The following is a 15,722-nucleotide window of genomic DNA, read 5'->3' as shown; positions in this document are numbered from 1 at the left end:
CTCTAAAAATTGTGTTCGCCTAGCTCTTAGTGAGATGTATGTTTTCTATTTATTGGATAAAAAAAGATTAGGTCACAAAGTGGCTAAAAGTCTTTGGAATCTACATCTGTGGAATATGCTTTTAGCAGACTAAGTGTAATCTGGACTGCGTAAGGTCTTTTAGTCTAAGAATATTATATCTAAAAGTAAAAAAATCTGTTCTTATCAGTTTAATATCTGATACGTCCCCTATCTGGGGACCATATATTAAATGGATTTTTGAGAACGGGGGCCGATTTCGAAGCTTGCTTCCGTCGCCCTATGCATTGACCCGATATGGCAGTATCTTCGGGTACAGTGCACCACCCCCTTACAGGGTTAAAAAGAAAGATTCCTACTTTCATTGCTACCTGCTTGCTGGCTAGCCAGCTAGCCAGCCCTGTGGGCCTTGCTGCTGCTGCAGCCAAAAAACAAAAGGTGGTGCTGCTGCTGCTTCTGCTTCTGCTTGTGTCTGGCCCCTGTTGGAGCGTCCAGGCACAGGACTTCTGCTGCTGCTGACTAAATGGCCTCCTTAATTGGATCATTTGAGTAGCCAGCACACCTGTGCAGGTAGGGCATGACATGATAGGCAGCTGCCTTGATAGCGGGTGGGTGCTGAATGTTCCTAATTGACAAAATAAGATTAATGCTTATGAAGAAATATAAAATCTCATCCCTTCCCCAATATCGCGCCACACCCCTACCCCTTAATTCCCTGGTTGAACGTGATGGACATATGTCTTTTTTCGACCGTACTAACTATGTAACTATGTAACATAACATGGGGGGGGGTCTCCTGGCTGTTCACACAGGTGTGTCATTGCTGTACATTGACCATGCATTGCTTCTGTGGTATTGCAAAGGCAAAGACAAATGCTTCCAGCCATCCATTGCACTAATGGATTGGTCATCAGCTGGCTGTCTATGTCCCGCATCAATATAGACCAAAGTACAGAGGGTTAGGCTATGCTATTGTGCACCTACCTGATGCATCAGAAGGTGCGAGGCCCTTGCTAAATTCTGTGCACAGACTTTGAGATCTATGCTTTAGACTGTATCTAAACCTGCTCCAACATGGACTGACATTCTGGCCTACTTTCAGCCGATGCGACTTGTCTGTCGCTGAACAGTCGCTTTTTATGTATTCAGCACCTATGTATAATGTTGTAAAAATGCTCTAGAAGCTAAAGTCGCAGAAATGTCACACATATTTGGCCTGCAACTTTCTGTGCGACAAATTCAGACAGGAAAAATCAGTATAAATCCTTAGAAAATTATCCCCCAGTGTCTCCATCTGCTGGCGGTATTGAATAAGCATTGCTGCACTGATGGGGTATGCATTAGACGAAAAAAAAGAAGAAAAAGAAGAATAATACGCCCAGAAAAGAGGCGAAAAGGAGAAAAACGTAAAAAAACGTGAAAAAAAAGTAAGAGGAAGAGAAGGGAAAAAAAGGTGGAAATGGGTTTAAAAGTGATTTCGGCGGAGAAATATATATATATATATATATATATATATATATATATATATATATGCGCACACACACACATAGATATAAACGTATTCTCCGTTGAGATATTGCAGCCGCTGCTGTGTCCAGGCCCAGGAGCCTTAGCACTGTGCTGTGATGTCACTCAATACCTCTGACATCACTAGGTGTAAACAACATCTCTCCTTTGCTGTGTATGTGACTATGGAGCTGTTTGGTGATGTCGTCTATTACGGCCTTCATAGAAGCAACAGGAGATTGTTGCATCCATCTTGAACCCTCAGAACTACAGTGCTATGATGTCACTCACTTCCACAGGCCTTGCAGAGTGTAAACAACAACAACCCAGCTTTGTTGTGTATGTAACCAAAGGGATTTGTGATGTCACCTAGAACCTTCACAGCAGCGACAGCTTTATGAGGAGCATCAGCACTGCTCTGCCTGAGCAGAACCATCACCGCCATAGGTTGTCAAATAACCCGGATTTAACCCACACAGGTAAGTCCAATGGGGTGCAGGCATGTCCTCTATGCTTACAGCTTCCCGTGGGTGTTGGTTTGATACCGTTTGGGGACAGCCAAGGAGGCATCTGCAGGCAACAAAGGTAGGTGTGTGCTTGTGTGTGTGTTTCCTATGCAGATCCTAAGCCCAGTGTCACATGCAAGTAGGAGGAGTAAGAAGGGTTCCTGGCAAATCCGGGTTATGGATTGCATTTAAAAAGGCCCCGTGGGAGTGCAATGGGCCCCTGTCTTGCTGCTTAGCAATAATGGTATGGGTTTAGGTTCTGCTGTGTGTACTGGTGGTTGACTGCCCCCCAGCCCAGAGTGTGCATGGAAAATTGTCTGGCAGCCTCCCTGACAGCAAGCAGTGATAGTGCCCATGAAGGGGACCTTGTTGGGCCCGCCCCTTTCACGGTTATCGCTTCTCGGCCTTTTGGCTAAGATCAAGTGTAGTATCTGTTCTTATCAGTTTAATATCTGATACGTCCCCTATCTGGGGACCATATATTAAATGGATTTTTGAGAACGGGGGCCGATTTCGAAGTTTGCTTCCGTCGCCCTATGCATTGACCCGATATGGCAGTATCTTCGGGTACAGTGCACCACCCCCTTACAGGGTTAAAAAGAAAGATTCCTACTTTCATTGCTACCTGCTTGCTGGCTAGCCAGCTAGCCAGCCCTGTGGGCCTTGCTGCTGCTGCAGCCAAAAAACAAAAGGTGGTGCTGCTGCTGCTTCTGCTGCTTCTGCTTCTGCTTGTGTCTGGCCCCTGTTGGAGCGTCCAGGCACAGGACTTCTGCTGCTGCTGACTAAATGGCCTCCTTAATTGGATCATTTGAGTAGCCAGCACACCTGTGCAGGTAGGGCATGACATGATAGGCAGCTGCCTTGATAGCGGGTGGGTGCTGAATGTTCCTAATTGACAAAATAAGATTAATGCTTATGAAGAAATATAAAATCTCATCCCTTCCCCAATATCGCGCCACACCCCTACCCCTTAATTCCCTGGTTGAACGTGATGGACATATGTCTTTTTTCGACCGTACTAACTATGTAACTATGTAACATAACATGGGGGGGGGTCTCCTGGCTGTTCACACAGGTGTGTCATTGCTGTACATTGACCATGCATTGCTTCTGTGGTATTGCAAAGGCAAAGACAAATGCTTCCAGCCATCCATTGCACTAATGGATTGGTCATCAGCTGGCTGTCTATGTCCCGCATCAATATAGACCAAAGTACAGAGGGTTAGGCTATGCTATTGTGCACCTACCTGATGCATCAGAAGGTGCGAGGCCCTTGCTAAATTCTGTGCACAGACTTTGAGATCTATGCTTTAGACTGTATCTAAACCTGCTCCAACATGGACTGACATTCTGGCCTACTTTCAGCCGATGCGACTTGTCTGTCGCTGAACAGTCGCTTTTTATGTATTCAGCACCTATGTATAATGTTGTAAAAATGCTCTAGAAGCTAAAGTCGCAGAAATGTCACACATATTTGGCCTGCAACTTTCTGTGCGACAAATTCAGACAGGAAAAATCAGTATAAATCCTTAGAAAATTATCCCCCAGTGTCTCCATCTGCTGGCGGTATTGAATAAGCATTGCTGCACTGATGGGGTATGCATTAGACGAAAAAAAAGAAGAAAAAGAAGAATAATACGCCCAGAAAAGAGGCGAAAAGGAGAAAAACGTAAAAAAACGTGAAAAAAAAGTAAGAGGAAGAGAAGGGAAAAAAAGGTGGAAATGGGTTTAAAAGTGATTTCGGCGGAGAAATATATATATATATATATATATATATATATATATATATATGCGCACACACACACATAGATATAAACGTATTCTCCGTTGAGATATTGCAGCCGCTGCTGTGTCCAGGCCCAGGAGCCTTAGCACTGTGCTGTGATGTCACTCAATACCACTGACATCACTAGGTGTAAACAACATCTCTCCTTTGCTGTGTATGTGACTATGGAGCTGTTTGGTGATGTCGTCTATTACGGCCTTCATAGAAGCAACAGGAGATTGTTGCATCCATCTTGAACCCTCAGAACTACAGTGCTATGATGTCACTCACTTCCACAGGCCTTGCAGAGTGTAAACAACAACAACCCAGCTTTGTTGTGTATGTAACCAAAGGGATTTGTGATGTCACCTAGAACCTTCACAGCAGCGACAGCTTTATGAGGAGCATCAGCACTGCTCTGCCTGAGCAGAACCATCACCGCCATAGGTTGTCAAATAACCCGGATTTAACCCACACAGGTAAGTCCAATGGGGTGCAGGCATGTCCTCTATGCTTACAGCTTCCCGTGGGTGTTGGTTTGATACCGTTTGGGGACAGCCAAGGAGGCATCTGCAGGCAACAAAGGTAGGTGTGTGCTTGTGTGTGTGTTTCCTATGCAGATCCTAAGCCCAGTGTCACATGCAAGTAGGAGGAGTAAGAAGGGTTCCTGGCAAATCCGGGTTATGGATTGCATTTAAAAAGGCCCCGTGGGAGTGCAATGGGCCCCTGTCTTGCTGCTTAGCAATAATGGTATGGGTTTAGGTTCTGCTGTGTGTACTGGTGGTTGACTGCCCCCCAGCCCAGAGTGTGCATGGAAAATTGTCTGGCAGCCTCCCTGACAGCAAGCAGTGATAGTGCCCATGAAGGGGACCTTGTTGGGCCCGCCCCTTTCACGGTTATCGCTTCTCGGCCTTTTGGCTAAGATCAAGTGTAGTATCTGTTCTTATCAGTTTAATATCTGATACGTCCCCTATCTGGGGACCATATATTAAATGGATTTTTGAGAACGGGGGCCGATTTCGAAGCTTGCTTCCGTCGCCCTATGCATTGACCCGATATGGCAGTATCTTCGGGTACAGTGCACCACCCCCTTACAGGGTTAAAAAGAAAGATTCCTACTTTCATTGCTACCTGCTTGCTGGCTAGCCAGCTAGCCAGCCCTGTGGGCCTTGCTGCTGCTGCAGCCAAAAAACAAAAGGTGGTGCTGCTGCTGCTTCTGCTGCTTCTGCTTCTGCTTGTGTCTGGCCCCTGTTGGAGCGTCCAGGCACAGGACTTCTGCTGCTGCTGACTAAATGGCCTCCTTAATTGGATCATTTGAGTAGCCAGCACACCTGTGCAGGTAGGGCATGACATGATAGGCAGCTGCCTTGATAGCGGGTGGGTGCTGAATGTTCCTAATTGACAAAATAAGATTAATGCTTATGAAGAAATATAAAATCTCATCCCTTCCCCAATATCGCGCCACACCCCTACCCCTTAATTCCCTGGTTGAACGTGATGGACATATGTCTTTTTTCGACCGTACTAACTATGTAACTATGTAACATAACATGGGGGGGGGTCTCCTGGCTGTTCACACAGGTGTGTCATTGCTGTACATTGACCATGCATTGCTTCTGTGGTATTGCAAAGGCAAAGACAAATGCTTCCAGCCATCCATTGCACTAATGGATTGGTCATCAGCTGGCTGTCTATGTCCCGCATCAATATAGACCAAAGTACAGAGGGTTAGGCTATGCTATTGTGCACCTACCTGATGCATCAGAAGGTGCGAGGCCCTTGCTAAATTCTGTGCACAGACTTTGAGATCTATGCTTTAGACTGTATCTAAACCTGCTCCAACATGGACTGACATTCTGGCCTACTTTCAGCCGATGCGACTTGTCTGTCGCTGAACAGTCGCTTTTTATGTATTCAGCACCTATGTATAATGTTGTAAAAATGCTCTAGAAGCTAAAGTCGCAGAAATGTCACACATATTTGGCCTGCAACTTTCTGTGCGACAAATTCAGACAGGAAAAATCAGTATAAATCCTTAGAAAATTATCCCCCAGTGTCTCCATCTGCTGGCGGTATTGAATAAGCATTGCTGCACTGATGGGGTATGCATTAGACGAAAAAAAAGAAGAAAAAGAAGAATAATACGCCCAGAAAAGAGGCGAAAAGGAGAAAAACGTAAAAAAACGTGAAAAAAAAGTAAGAGGAAGAGAAGGGAAAAAAAGGTGGAAATGGGTTTAAAAGTGATTTCGGCGGAGAAATATATATATATATATATATATATATATATATATATATATATATATGCGCACACACACACATAGATATAAACGTATTCTCCGTTGAGATATTGCAGCCGCTGCTGTGTCCAGGCCCAGGAGCCTTAGCACTGTGCTGTGATGTCACTCAATACCACTGACATCACTAGGTGTAAACAACATCTCTCCTTTGCTGTGTATGTGACTATGGAGCTGTTTGGTGATGTCGTCTATTACGGCCTTCATAGAAGCAACAGGAGATTGTTGCATCCATCTTGAACCCTCAGAACTACAGTGCTATGATGTCACTCACTTCCACAGGCCTTGCAGAGTGTAAACAACAACAACCCAGCTTTGTTGTGTATGTAACCAAAGGGATTTGTGATGTCACCTAGAACCTTCACAGCAGCGACAGCTTTATGAGGAGCATCAGCACTGCTCTGCCTGAGCAGAACCATCACCGCCATAGGTTGTCAAATAACCCGGATTTAACCCACACAGGTAAGTCCAATGGGGTGCAGGCATGTCCTCTATGCTTACAGCTTCCCGTGGGTGTTGGTTTGATACCGTTTGGGGACAGCCAAGGAGGCATCTGCAGGCAACAAAGGTAGGTGTGTGCTTGTGTGTGTGTTTCCTATGCAGATCCTAAGCCCAGTGTCACATGCAAGTAGGAGGAGTAAGAAGGGTTCCTGGCAAATCCGGGTTATGGATTGCATTTAAAAAGGCCCCGTGGGAGTGCAATGGGCCCCTGTCTTGCTGCTTAGCAATAATGGTATGGGTTTAGGTTCTGCTGTGTGTACTGGTGGTTGACTGCCCCCCAGCCCAGAGTGTGCATGGAAAATTGTCTGGCAGCCTCCCTGACAGCAAGCAGTGATAGTGCCCATGAAGGGGACCTTGTTGGGCCCGCCCCTTTCACGGTTATCGCTTCTCGGCCTTTTGGCTAAGATCAAGTGTAGTATCTGTTCTTATCAGTTTAATATCTGATACGTCCCCTATCTGGGGACCATATATTAAATGGATTTTTGAGAACGGGGGCCGATTTCGAAGCTTGCTTCCGTCGCCCTATGCATTGACCCGATATGGCAGTATCTTCGGGTACAGTGCACCACCCCCTTACAGGGTTAAAAAGAAAGATTCCTACTTTCATTGCTACCTGCTTGCTGGCTAGCCAGCTAGCCAGCCCTGTGGGCCTTGCTGCTGCTGCAGCCAAAAAACAAAAGGTGGTGCTGCTGCTGCTTCTGCTGCTTCTGCTTCTGCTTGTGTCTGGCCCCTGTTGGAGCGTCCAGGCACAGGACTTCTGCTGCTGCTGACTAAATGGCCTCCTTAATTGGATCATTTGAGTAGCCAGCACACCTGTGCAGGTAGGGCATGACATGATAGGCAGCTGCCTTGATAGCGGGTGGGTGCTGAATGTTCCTAATTGACAAAATAAGATTAATGCTTATGAAGAAATATAAAATCTCATCCCTTCCCCAATATCGCGCCACACCCCTACCCCTTAATTCCCTGGTTGAACGTGATGGACATATGTCTTTTTTCGACCGTACTAACTATGTAACTATGTAACATAACATGGGGGGGGGTCTCCTGGCTGTTCACACAGGTGTGTCATTGCTGTACATTGACCATGCATTGCTTCTGTGGTATTGCAAAGGCAAAGACAAATGCTTCCAGCCATCCATTGCACTAATGGATTGGTCATCAGCTGGCTGTCTATGTCCCGCATCAATATAGACCAAAGTACAGAGGGTTAGGCTATGCTATTGTGCACCTACCTGATGCATCAGAAGGTGCGAGGCCCTTGCTAAATTCTGTGCACAGACTTTGAGATCTATGCTTTAGACTGTATCTAAACCTGCTCCAACATGGACTGACATTCTGGCCTACTTTCAGCCGATGCGACTTGTCTGTCGCTGAACAGTCGCTTTTTATGTATTCAGCACCTATGTATAATGTTGTAAAAATGCTCTAGAAGCTAAAGTCGCAGAAATGTCACACATATTTGGCCTGCAACTTTCTGTGCGACAAATTCAGACAGGAAAAATCAGTATAAATCCTTAGAAAATTATCCCCCAGTGTCTCCATCTGCTGGCGGTATTGAATAAGCATTGCTGCACTGATGGGGTATGCATTAGACGAAAAAAAAGAAGAAAAAGAAGAATAATACGCCCAGAAAAGAGGCGAAAAGGAGAAAAACGTTAAAAAACGTGAAAAAAAAGTAAGAGGAAGAGAAGGGAAAAAAAGGTGGAAATGGGTTTAAAAGTGATTTCGGCGGAGAAATATATATATATATATATATATATATATATATATATATATATGCGCACACACACACATAGATATAAACGTATTCTCCGTTGAGATATTGCAGCCGCTGCTGTGTCCAGGCCCAGGAGCCTTAGCACTGTGCTGTGATGTCACTCAATACCACTGACATCACTAGGTGTAAACAACATCTCTCCTTTGCTGTGTATGTGACTATGGAGCTGTTTGGTGATGTCGTCTATTACGGCCTTCATAGAAGCAACAGGAGATTGTTGCATCCATCTTGAACCCTCAGAACTACAGTGCTATGATGTCACTCACTTCCACAGGCCTTGCAGAGTGTAAACAACAACAACCCAGCTTTGTTGTGTATGTAACCAAAGGGATTTGTGATGTCACCTAGAACCTTCACAGCAGCGACAGCTTTATGAGGAGCATCAGCACTGCTCTGCCTGAGCAGAACCATCACCGCCATAGGTTGTCAAATAACCCGGATTTAACCCACACAGGTAAGTCCAATGGGGTGCAGGCATGTCCTCTATGCTTACAGCTTCCCGTGGGTGTTGGTTTGATACCGTTTGGGGACAGCCAAGGAGGCATCTGCAGGCAACAAAGGTAGGTGTGTGCTTGTGTGTGTGTTTCCTATGCAGATCCTAAGCCCAGTGTCACATGCAAGTAGGAGGAGTAAGAAGGGTTCCTGGCAAATCCGGGTTATGGATTGCATTTAAAAAGGCCCCGTGGGAGTGCAATGGGCCCCTGTCTTGCTGCTTAGCAATAATGGTATGGGTTTAGGTTCTGCTGTGTGTACTGGTGGTTGACTGCCCCCCAGCCCAGAGTGTGCATGGAAAATTGTCTGGCAGCCTCCCTGACAGCAAGCAGTGATAGTGCCCATGAAGGGGACCTTGTTGGGCCCGCCCCTTTCACGGTTATCGCTTCTCGGCCTTTTGGCTAAGATCAAGTGTAGTATCTGTTCTTATCAGTTTAATATCTGATACGTCCCCTATCTGGGGACCATATATTAAATGGATTTTTGAGAACGGGGGCCGATTTCGAAGCTTGCTTCCGTCGCCCTATGCATTGACCCGATATGGCAGTATCTTCGGGTACAGTGCACCACCCCCTTACAGGGTTAAAAAGAAAGATTCCTACTTTCATTGCTACCTGCTTGCTGGCTAGCCAGCTAGCCAGCCCTGTGGGCCTTGCTGCTGCTGCAGCCAAAAAACAAAAGGTGGTGCTGCTGCTGCTTCTGCTGCTTCTGCTTCTGCTTGTGTCTGGCCCCTGTTGGAGCGTCCAGGCACAGGACTTCTGCTGCTGCTGACTAAATGGCCTCCTTAATTGGATCATTTGAGTAGCCAGCACACCTGTGCAGGTAGGGCATGACATGATAGGCAGCTGCCTTGATAGTGGGTGGGTGCTGAATGTTCCTAATTGACAAAATAAGATTAATGCTTATGAAGAAATATAAAATCTCATCCCTTCCCCAATATCGCGCCACACCCCTACCCCTTAATTCCCTGGTTGAACGTGATGGACATATGTCTTTTTTCGACCGTACTAACTATGTAACTATGTAACATAACATGGGGGGGGGTCTCCTGGCTGTTCACACAGGTGTGTCATTGCTGTACATTGACCATGCATTGCTTCTGTGGTATTGCAAAGGCAAAGACAAATGCTTCCAGCCATCCATTGCACTAATGGATTGGTCATCAGCTGGCTGTCTATGTCCCGCATCAATATAGACCAAAGTACAGAGGGTTAGGCTATGCTATTGTGCACCTACCTGATGCATCAGAAGGTGCGAGGCCCTTGCTAAATTCTGTGCACAGACTTTGAGATCTATGCTTTAGACTGTATCTAAACCTGCTCCAACATGGACTGACATTCTGGCCTACTTTCAGCCGATGCGACTTGTCTGTCGCTGAACAGTCGCTTTTTATGTATTCAGCACCTATGTATAATGTTGTAAAAATGCTCTAGAAGCTAAAGTCGCAGAAATGTCACACATATTTGGCCTGCAACTTTCTGTGCGACAAATTCAGACAGGAAAAATCAGTATAAATCCTTAGAAAATTATCCCCCAGTGTCTCCATCTGCTGGCGGTATTGAATAAGCATTGCTGCACTGATGGGGTATGCATTAGACGAAAAAAAAGAAGAAAAAGAAGAATAATACGCCCAGAAAAGAGGCGAAAAGGAGAAAAACGTAAAAAAACGTGAAAAAAAAGTAAGAGGAAGAGAAGGGAAAAAAAGGTGGAAATGGGTTTAAAAGTGATTTCGGCGGAGAAATATATATATATATATATATATATATATATATATATATATATATGCGCACACACACACATAGATATAAACGTATTCTCCGTTGAGATATTGCAGCCGCTGCTGTGTCCAGGCCCAGGAGCCTTAGCACTGTGCTGTGATGTCACTCAATACCACTGACATCACTAGGTGTAAACAACATCTCTCCTTTGCTGTGTATGTGACTATGGAGCTGTTTGGTGATGTCGTCTATTACGGCCTTCATAGAAGCAACAGGAGATTGTTGCATCCATCTTGAACCCTCAGAACTACAGTGCTATGATGTCACTCACTTCCACAGGCCTTGCAGAGTGTAAACAACAACAACCCAGCTTTGTTGTGTATGTAACCAAAGGGATTTGTGATGTCACCTAGAACCTTCACAGCAGCGACAGCTTTATGAGGAGCATCAGCACTGCTCTGCCTGAGCAGAACCATCACCGCCATAGGTTGTCAAATAACCCGGATTTAACCCACACAGGTAAGTCCAATGGGGTGCAGGCATGTCCTCTATGCTTACAGCTTCCCGTGGGTGTTGGTTTGATACCGTTTGGGGACAGCCAAGGAGGCATCTGCAGGCAACAAAGGTAGGTGTGTGCTTGTGTGTGTGTTTCCTATGCAGATCCTAAGCCCAGTGTCACATGCAAGTAGGAGGAGTAAGAAGGGTTCCTGGCAAATCCGGGTTATGGATTGCATTTAAAAAGGCCCCGTGGGAGTGCAATGGGCCCCTGTCTTGCTGCTTAGCAATAATGGTATGGGTTTAGGTTCTGCTGTGTGTACTGGTGGTTGACTGCCCCCCAGCCCAGAGTGTGCATGGAAAATTGTCTGGCAGCCTCCCTGACAGCAAGCAGTGATAGTGCCCATGAAGGGGACCTTGTTGGGCCCGCCCCTTTCACGGTTATCGCTTCTCGGCCTTTTGGCTAAGATCAAGTGTAGTATCTGTTCTTATCAGTTTAATATCTGATACGTCCCCTATCTGGGGACCATATATTAAATGGATTTTTGAGAACGGGGGCCGATTTCGAAGCTTGCTTCCGTCGCCCTATGCATTGACCCGATATGGCAGTATCTTCGGGTACAGTGCACCACCCCCTTACAGGGTTAAAAAGAAAGATTCCTACTTTCATTGCTACCTGCTTGCTGGCTAGCCAGCTAGCCAGCCCTGTGGGCCTTGCTGCTGCTGCAGCCAAAAAACAAAAGGTGGTGCTGCTGCTGCTTCTGCTGCTTCTGCTTCTGCTTGTGTCTGGCCCCTGTTGGAGCGTCCAGGCACAGGACTTCTGCTGCTGCTGACTAAATGGCCTCCTTAATTGGATCATTTGAGTAGCCAGCACACCTGTGCAGGTAGGGCATGACATGATAGGCAGCTGCCTTGATAGCGGGTGGGTGCTGAATGTTCCTAATTGACAAAATAAGATTAATGCTTATGAAGAAATATAAAATCTCATCCCTTCCCCAATATCGCGCCACACCCCTACCCCTTAATTCCCTGGTTGAACGTGATGGACATATGTCTTTTTTCGACCGTACTAACTATGTAACTATGTAACATAACATGGGGGGGGGTCTCCTGGCTGTTCACACAGGTGTGTCATTGCTGTACATTGACCATGCATTGCTTCTGTGGTATTGCAAAGGCAAAGACAAATGCTTCCAGCCATCCATTGCACTAATGGATTGGTCATCAGCTGGCTGTCTATGTCCCGCATCAATATAGACCAAAGTACAGAGGGTTAGGCTATGCTATTGTGCACCTACCTGATGCATCAGAAGGTGCGAGGCCCTTGCTAAATTCTGTGCACAGACTTTGAGATCTATGCTTTAGACTGTATCTAAACCTGCTCCAACATGGACTGACATTCTGGCCTACTTTCAGCCGATGCGACTTGTCTGTCGCTGAACAGTCGCTTTTTATGTATTCAGCACCTATGTATAATGTTGTAAAAATGCTCTAGAAGCTAAAGTCGCAGAAATGTCACACATATTTGGCCTGCAACTTTCTGTGCGACAAATTCAGACAGGAAAAATCAGTATAAATCCTTAGAAAATTATCCCCCAGTGTCTCCATCTGCTGGCGGTATTGAATAAGCATTGCTGCACTGATGGGGTATGCATTAGACGAAAAAAAAGAAGAAAAAGAAGAATAATACGCCCAGAAAAGAGGCGAAAAGGAGAAAAACGTAAAAAAACGTGAAAAAAAAGTAAGAGGAAGAGAAGGGAAAAAAAGGTGGAAATGGGTTTAAAAGTGATTTCGGCGGAGAAATATATATATATATATATATATATATATATATATATATATATATATATATATATGCGCACACACACACATAGATATAAACGTATTCTCCGTTGAGATATTGCAGCCGCTGCTGTGTCCAGGCCCAGGAGCCTTAGCACTGTGCTGTGATGTCACTCAATACCACTGACATCACTTGGTGTAAACAACATCTCTCCTTTGCTGTGTATGTGACTATGGAGCTGTTTGGTGATGTCGTCTATTACGGCCTTCATAGAAGCAACAGGAGATTGTTGCATCCATCTTGAACCCTCAGAACTACAGTGCTATGATGTCACTCACTTCCACAGGCCTTGCAGAGTGTAAACAACAACAACCCAGCTTTGTTGTGTATGTAACCAAAGGGATTTGTGATGTCACCTAGAACCTTCACAGCAGCGACAGCTTTATGAGGAGCATCAGCACTGCTCTGCCTGAGCAGAACCATCACCGCCATAGGTTGTCAAATAACCCGGATTTAACCCACACAGGTAAGTCCAATGGGGTGCAGGCATGTCCTCTATGCTTACAGCTTCCCGTGGGTGTTGGTTTGATACCGTTTGGGGACAGCCAAGGAGGCATCTGCAGGCAACAAAGGTAGGTGTGTGCTTGTGTGTGTGTTTCCTATGCAGATCCTAAGCCCAGTGTCACATGCAAGTAGGAGGAGTAAGAAGGGTTCCTGGCAAATCCGGGTTATGGATTGCATTTAAAAAGGCCCCGTGGGAGTGCAATGGGCCCCTGTCTTGCTGCTTAGCAATAATGGTATGGGTTTAGGTTCTGCTGTGTGTACTGGTGGTTGACTGCCCCCCAGCCCAGAGTGTGCATGGAAAATTGTCTGGCAGCCTCCCTGACAGCAAGCAGTGATAGTGCCCATGAAGGGGACCTTGTTGGGCCCGCCCCTTTCACGGTTATCGCTTCTCGGCCTTTTGGCTAAGATCAAGTGTAGTATCTGTTCTTATCAGTTTAATATCTGATACGTCCCCTATCTGGGGACCATATATTAAATGGATTTTTGAGAACGGGGGCCGATTTCGAAGCTTGCTTCCGTCGCCCTATGCATTGACCCGATATGGCAGTATCTTCGGGTACAGTGCACCACCCCCTTACAGGGTTAAAAAGAAAGATTCCTACTTTCATTGCTACCTGCTTGCTGGCTAGCCAGCTAGCCAGCCCTGTGGGCCTTGCTGCTGCTGCAGCCAAAAAACAAAAGGTGGTGCTGCTGCTGCTGCTTCTGCTGCTTCTGCTTCTGCTTGTGTCTGGCCCCTGTTGGAGCGTCCAGGCACAGGACTTCTGCTGCTGCTGACTAAATGGCCTCCTTAATTGGATCATTTGAGTAGCCAGCACACCTGTGCAGGTAGGGCATGACATGATAGGCAGCTGCCTTGATAGCGGGTGGGTGCTGAATGTTCCTAATTGACAAAATAAGATTAATGCTTATGAAGAAATATAAAATCTCATCCCTTCCCCAATATCGCGCCACACCCCTACCCCTTAATTCCCTGGTTGAACGTGATGGACATATGTCTTTTTTCGACCGTACTAACTATGTAACTATGTAACATAACATGGGGGGGGGGTCTCCTGGCTGTTCACACAGGTGTGTCATTGCTGTACATTGACCATGCATTGCTTCTGTGGTATTGCAAAGGCAAAGACAAATGCTTCCAGCCATCCATTGCACTAATGGATTGGTCATCAGCTGGCTGTCTATGTCCCGCATCAATATAGACCAAAGTACAGAGGGTTAGGCTATGCTATTGTGCACCTACCTGATGCATCAGAAGGTGCGAGGCCCTTGCTAAATTCTGTGCACAGACTTTGAGATCTATGCTTTAGACTGTATCTAAACCTGCTCCAACATGGACTGACATTCTGGCCTACTTTCAGCCGATGCGACTTGTCTGTCGCTGAACAGTCGCTTTTTATGTATTCAGCACCTATGTATAATGTTGTAAAAATGCTCTAGAAGCTAAAGTCGCAGAAATGTCACACATATTTGGCCTGCAACTTTCTGTGCGACAAATTCAGACAGGAAAAATCAGTATAAATCCTTAGAAAATTATCCCCCAGTGTCTCCATCTGCTGGCGGTATTGAATAAGCATTGCTGCACTGATGGGGTATGCATTAGACGAAAAAAAAGAAGAAAAAGAAGAATAATACGCCCAGAAAAGAGGCGAAAAGGAGAAAAACGTAAAAAAACGTGAAAAAAAAGTAAGAGGAAGAGAAGGGAAAAAAAGGTGGAAATGGGTTTAAAAGTGATTTCGGCGGAGAAATATATATATATATATATATATATATATATATATATATATATGCGCACACACACACATAGATATAAACGTATTCTCCGTTGAGATATTGCAGCCGCTGCTGTGTCCAGGCCCAGGAGCCTTAGCACTGTGCTGTGATGTCACTCAATACCACTGACATCACTAGGTGTAAACAACATCTCTCCTTTGCTGTGTATGTGACTATGGAGCTGTTTGGTGATGTCGTCTATTACGGCCTTCATAGAAGCAACAGGAGATTGTTGCATCCATCTTGAACCCTCAGAACTACAGTGCTATGATGTCACTCACTTCCACAGGCCTTGCAGAGTGTAAACAACAACAACCCAGCTTTGTTGTGTATGTAACCAAAGGGATTTGTGATGTCACCTAGAACCTTCACAGCAGCGACAGCTTTATGAGGAGCATCAGCACTGCTCTGCCTGAGCAGAACCATCACCGCCATAGGTTGTCAAATAACCCGGATTTAACCCACACAGGTAAGTCCAATGGGGTGCAGGCATGTCCTCTATGCTTACAGCTTCCCGTGGGTGTTGGTTT

General features: G+C 45.7%; 6 non-coding genes and 1 pseudogene across 6 annotated transcripts; all 7 read left to right on the top strand.

The window, feature by feature from the left end:
* The first annotated feature begins 170 nt into the window (after window positions 1-170).
* LOC130307461 (U2 spliceosomal RNA) lies at window positions 171-347 on the top strand (annotated as a pseudogene).
* Window positions 348-2,422: 2,075 nt separating this feature from the next.
* Window positions 2,423-2,613, top strand: LOC130307455 (U2 spliceosomal RNA). The gene has a single exon (XR_008856633.1). It is a non-coding gene; the product is annotated as a U2 spliceosomal RNA (small nuclear RNA).
* A 2,080-nt stretch (window positions 2,614-4,693) lies between these two features.
* On the top strand, window positions 4,694-4,884 carry LOC130307450 (U2 spliceosomal RNA). The gene has a single exon (XR_008856627.1). It is a non-coding gene; the product is annotated as a U2 spliceosomal RNA (small nuclear RNA).
* Window positions 4,885-6,970: 2,086 nt separating this feature from the next.
* On the top strand, window positions 6,971-7,161 carry LOC130307449 (U2 spliceosomal RNA). The gene has a single exon (XR_008856626.1). It is a non-coding gene; the product is annotated as a U2 spliceosomal RNA (small nuclear RNA).
* Window positions 7,162-9,243: 2,082 nt separating this feature from the next.
* LOC130307448 (U2 spliceosomal RNA) lies at window positions 9,244-9,434 on the top strand. Its single transcript, XR_008856625.1, has one exon. It is a non-coding gene; the product is annotated as a U2 spliceosomal RNA (small nuclear RNA).
* Window positions 9,435-11,518: 2,084 nt separating this feature from the next.
* On the top strand, window positions 11,519-11,709 carry LOC130307446 (U2 spliceosomal RNA). The gene has a single exon (XR_008856623.1). It is a non-coding gene; the product is annotated as a U2 spliceosomal RNA (small nuclear RNA).
* A 2,094-nt stretch (window positions 11,710-13,803) lies between these two features.
* On the top strand, window positions 13,804-13,994 carry LOC130307445 (U2 spliceosomal RNA). The gene has a single exon (XR_008856622.1). It is a non-coding gene; the product is annotated as a U2 spliceosomal RNA (small nuclear RNA).
* The last annotated feature ends 1,728 nt before the right edge of the window (window positions 13,995-15,722 follow it).

This window comes from Hyla sarda, unplaced genomic scaffold (genome assembly GCF_029499605.1).
Source record: "Hyla sarda isolate aHylSar1 unplaced genomic scaffold, aHylSar1.hap1 scaffold_1424, whole genome shotgun sequence".
Taxonomy (NCBI): Eukaryota; Metazoa; Chordata; class Amphibia; order Anura; family Hylidae; genus Hyla; species Hyla sarda.
This window is presented reverse-complemented; position numbering and strand designations above follow the sequence as displayed.